The following is a 6,000-nucleotide window of genomic DNA, read 5'->3' on the forward strand; positions in this document are numbered from 1 at the left end:
TGAAACATCAGCAAAGCCTAACTACGGTGGCCAATCCGCCACCATGGGGAAGGTCTATATTCAGCAGTGGACGTTGATGTGGGTGTAGATGTCTGATATGATGATGATGATGATGCTGATATGCTATACTTGAGTAATTTCACTGAAATATACCCATCCTTCAAACCGAAACGTAGCCCTGTAAACACAACACACCTTGAAGAAACACGAACGGAACAAAGCAGATGACTTTTGTGCAAAGTTTGTTTCTGGTAATAAAATGAAATGGACTGGAACAAAACAGGATGAAATGGAACTGAATTCAATGAAATGGAATAAAATACATGTATTATATGCCTCTGATTGTATTCGTGAGCATAATAAATAATATATTAAATATTTAATTGATAAAACCGTTTTTTTGTATCTCTTTAAACTGGCGCGATCAAAGGTATAACTTTTTGCTGACGTAGATTAATGTGAGTGTTCTATAAATATGCATGAAGGAAAAAATGCAATGTTTTTGTACTCCAATTTATATTTAAAAATTTTATACTTGCAATATTTTTACTATAGAATTTTTAACTTAGTATAGCAAATTCTCGTGTAGTCCCAGCATAGAATAGGCTCTCTTCCTTTACTGTGGGTGTTGAAAAAGACTAAGGGAAGGCAAGGGATGGGCAGCAGCGTCGCTTAAAATATTTCCAAAATCCTAACTGTGGTTGATAATCCGCTTGCCAAGAATGGCAACTGAAAAAACCCCCTAAGGAGAAGGCTTATGTTTAGCAGTGGACAGTTAACGGCTTATAAAATATTATAAATAGAATATTTAATAAAATTGTAAAAAAAAACTTGTTATTTTCATTATCTTTTTAGGTTTTTGTAGTCCTCTACTAGCTATAGATTTACATGTAAATATAAGCCTAACAAACAAAGCAAGTAAAACCGAAGTTTATAAAAACAAAAATACTCCCAAAGAACTGTCACTAATTCTAACTCGAGTTACAAAAGTCATCTAAACTTAGGTTTCGCGGCAGAATTCTTTACCACAGAACAAATTTCAACCCAAAAACTGTGTCGGAAATGTATTTAACTTTTTCTAAGGACCCATTTATGTGAACCAAAAGTCCTGTTGCGACGAACAAGAACTCTTTAATCTTGTTAAGGAAATTTTAACAATTATTATTATTGCTAGCGTTTTCTCAGATTAAAACCGTCCTCATGACAGAAACGCGCTCATAGTATACAATATTGCCAGTTCACACAATTGGTGTACTGTTGGATTTAAAACTAACACAAACTGTATTATTATTGTCTGTGACAATACTTAAATAGCCCAACAAGTTTCGTTAATTCGCTAAGTTCAGAAGATTCCTTTAACAGATACAATATCTGTTTAAAACGGAATAAAGTTTTTGCATTATGTTTTATCTCTTGGCTGTCTACGCAGTAATTTATTTAGAATTCAGCATTAAGTATATTAAGTATTTTAATTAACAAACGATTATTTAGGACTAGCTTTTACACGCGTCTTCGTATACGTAAAATTAGTATATCGTCAAAAGTCATAATTACATGTATTTGAATTGTTACGGACTTTTGAGACCATATAAAGAACTGTAATATAAACATTTGAGAATACACGACGAACAAATAAACGAATATTTAAAAAAAATATTGGTTTTAACCTTTCAGAATACGAAGAGAAGCATAAGTCTAGAATGGTATACTAGAACGGCGCAGACTGTTCAAGCCTACAAGGCTCAAACAAAATGATTTTACAATACAATTGACAGTTGAGTTCCTTATATATGTATAAGAGTTATTCTATGTTTACATATATATTTATTATATTTATATGTGTATATATATGTATATATTTATTATTTAAAGTATTATTTTTGCACCATATATGTTTAAACCTTAGTTTATATAGATAGTCTCCATAGAAATGTTTCAATTAAGACGGGTCAACTTTTCCATACAATTTTTTTATTTATAATTTCTAGTTTGTTTTATAATTTCTAAATCTTTTTTATTAAAATAGTTACAAGTGTATATCCTTTATAAATTCTATATTTATTTTGTTTTATAATTTCTAAATCTTTGTTTTTATTCGTAAACACTTATTTTTTTTTTATCTATATATATATATATATATATATATATATATATATATATATATATATATATATATATATATATATATATATATATATATATTAAATAATTTACGTACAAAATAAAAAATCTTTGTTATTATAATATAAATAATTTTATAAATAAGAAAACAGAGAATAATGTATATAAAACACAAATAAAAAAAACAAGTCAGCTAATTTGACAATTAACTGACAAAAAGATGACCCGTTTTTGAAACTCGATGCTCTATTAATATAATCTAAGGTTTACAGAAATCCTATAAATACTTTGTCTTTTCGGGTTTTCAAGGTTGACTGGAAGAAATCCCTTTAATGCATAAGTCCACCTGTGTACATTTTTTTATAACGTAATATATATATATATATATATAAAATAAAAAAAAATTATAAGAGAATGTACAAAATAAATCCTAAATCTTTGTATATATTGTAATATAAATAATTTTATAAACGTTTAAGAAAACAGAGAATAATGAATTAAACGTTTTCTTAATTAAATTTATACGTCTTTGAGAATGCACAGACAACAATTAATCTTATATCTTTGTACATAATATCATAGACTTTTCGAGAACAAACAAAGAACAACAAATATAATGTCATTTTTAAAACATGTCATGTTCATTTTTTAATGACGGTATTATACCAGAGGGAGACAAATAAGAAATATAATTAAATAATAAAGATTTCAGAAGGTAGTGTGCATTAATTTTTCAATTTCATCATAGTTAAGCCTCTTACAATACCCACGGAATAGGAAAGTGTGGTATATTCTATGTCAGAACTGTGCAGCAAGCCACACAACATTCACTTAAATAATTCTTGCATATATTATAAATGCACATTTCTTTGTTCGTTTGTTTATATCGCCTTAAAAACTTATCCGATCATAATGAAATTTTGTATACACCTACTATATAGGAAAGAGAAGGATATAAGCTACATTTTGTTCCGATTAGTAAATATTTTTGGTCACATGGACAATATATAAAGTTGCGGGTAAAGATAGATACATGGCAGCGTGTCCAGCCAAGTTAAAGAAAAATCATATATTTACCAGAGAGAAACTTTGTATAAAAATCGTTTACTTCGGTACCTCTGTCTCATTTGTGTTTCTACAGTGAAGCAGTTGTATTTGTATGGCGTTATTTTGGTTTAAAGTGAAGGATATAGCAGTGAATTTACAGGATACAGAGGAATAACACCTTAGTACTCAGGAATGGAAACGCGTGGTAGGTATCATGGGCGAAACAGTACGCTCTATTATGTCCATTGTATTGCTTATGTCTATACGAGTATGCGACGGTTACCACTTTCCATCAGGTGATCCGTCACCTTGTTTGCCATTCTATGTTGCGTAAAAAAAATATTGGATAACCTGTATAAATATATCCAGTATTGCACCAATATATAGGTATTGCTATATATTAATCACCCCCGTATCTATGCAGACGAGCTTGTGTAAAGTCTCCGTTTCGTGGTGATAATATATATGGCGTCAATCTTACAATATAAACGCACCTAAACATTACGAACGTTAAATACAAACGTTTAGAGGCGAGGAAGTAATACACTCACATCTTTTATGTGGCAGCGATTTAGTCCGCAAACACAGAAGCCTTACCTCTCGGCTTTCTTGAAGCTAAAATAAACTGTGCAAGTAATAAACTCACAGTTTCCTAGTTAATTAAGAGCAACGTGTCGTGTCGCGAATGAGGTAAATTAAAATATATACGAGTGCGGCCTATCCTGAGATTTCACTTTGGGAAAATCTTTTGGGTACTTTAACGTGATTTTAACTGTCTTCAAAAAGAAGGAGACTTTCAATTTGGTTGTATTTTTTTATATGTGTTACTTCATAACTTCGTCAGTTGTAATACGGACTTGGACATTTTTTTTTATTCGAAAGGATATCCTCTCTCTTCATTCACTTCATTACTGAAGGTTGTGTTTTCGAAAAATTATACTCCTATAGAAATTTTACAAAATCGGTTCATTAGTTCAAGTTTTTATATCTAAATAATTGATTTTACCAGAAGGATATTGAACAAAAGTCGTCTACTTGAAAACTGTTTATGATTAATCAACAAAGTTATTATTTATGACTGAATACATAAGGTATTCTAAAAGGTGACTAAGGAAACTTATTCGTCGAGGGATGAGCAGCAGCGTCCTTCTTAAAACATCACAAAAACCTAACTGTAGTTGCCAACCCGCGTGCCAAGTGTAGCAACTGTTGACAAAATTCCCCTAATGGAGGTAGCCTATACTCAGCAGTGAACAGTTAACGGCCGATAAATAAATAATAAAAACATTTAAATTTAGAATGCGGATCTACATTGGAAATATTTTAATTTAGAACGCGGAATTAAATATTTAAATGTAGATTTTGGTAACTATTAGCAGAACTCCCCGATAGGAGAAGGTCTATTTTCAGCAGCGAACAGTTAATGACTGATATGATGATGATGATAAACGATGATGATGAGTATATACATATTAGATATAACATTTATTATAAAAGTTGCAGATATAATTCTAGAGTTTGTATTCTTTTTTGTTTCATTATAAAATGAAGTAATTAATATTTTAATATAACATGAAATTGTTTAATGAAAATTTAAACAAGAGTGTTTCAAACGGACTTGAAATTTAAGGAGCGAAAAATCACATGACTTCTTAACAAACATCTGAGTTAAGTTTTCAAATAGAATAAAATATAAATATAAAAAAAATGTGTGGAATTATTTTAGCTTTAACGTTGTTTTTTAAAATATTCCTCGTTGCAAACAAATAAAATTTACTTACGACTGTAATCCCTAATAGGATAGTTAGTAGATTTTTTATGTAACTAAATGGCTGACAGCCCACCTGGTATAAAGTGGTAACAGTTGCCTATAGACATGAGCAGTACTATGTACATAACAGAGTATACTGTTTCGTCCATAATACTCCCTATGCGTTGCCATTCCTGAGAACTCAGGTATGATTCCTCTGTACTCTGTAAATTCACCGCCATATTCCATCCTTTGAACCGAAACACAGCCATGCAAACACAACTGCTTCACGGTAGAAACACGAATGGAACAGAGGTGCCCAAGCAAATGACTTTTGTACGAAGTCTCCCTCTGGTAAAAGTGTTTCTAACTTAAAATGTGGAATAATATGTTCTATCCTATCTAAAAGCGGTCTATTTCATAGTTTTTCTACCTTTGAGGTTTACGTAAACAAAGTAGAAGACAAAAAAGCAGCTATTGAATAAAAAGAAACTCTACAAGAATCTGAAGATATAGATAAGACGGAATAAATGAAATAATTATTATTACTCGTGGAAACCATAAGACCACTTACACGTTTGGTACTGCTACTTGAAAAGGCTCGAATACAATACACATGGCCCACGCAACGCTAAATCACCTGGTTTTCGTCACGCACAACTCTTTTGTTCTCCATTGTTCAGTCTTGTGGTTTCTGAAGGGTATTGTGCGATGCCATAGAGCTATTTTCATCCAGGTGTATGGATGAGGTAAATTATTAATTTATTGAATTTTCTTTATTGCACTGAAATATACTGTAATAATAACAATTAGAAACAACGTAAGCGCAGGAGAGTTTATCTGTAAAAGAGATCTCTTCCAGTTAACAGTCAATTTATTATCATTTTAAAAAATTAAAATCGAAAACTTTTTTACTGATGTTCCAGATATATATATATATATATATATATATATATATATATATATATATATATATATATATATATATATATATATATATATATATATATATATATATATATTAAACATATCTGTCGAACAAAACTTTAATTTTTATTATTCGATTTCTTGTTTATTTAATT

Source organism: Galleria mellonella, unplaced genomic scaffold, assembly GCF_026898425.1.
Source record: "Galleria mellonella isolate WM207_F2 unplaced genomic scaffold, CSIRO_AGI_GalMel_v1 utg59, whole genome shotgun sequence".
Taxonomy (NCBI): domain Eukaryota; kingdom Metazoa; phylum Arthropoda; class Insecta; order Lepidoptera; family Pyralidae; genus Galleria; species Galleria mellonella.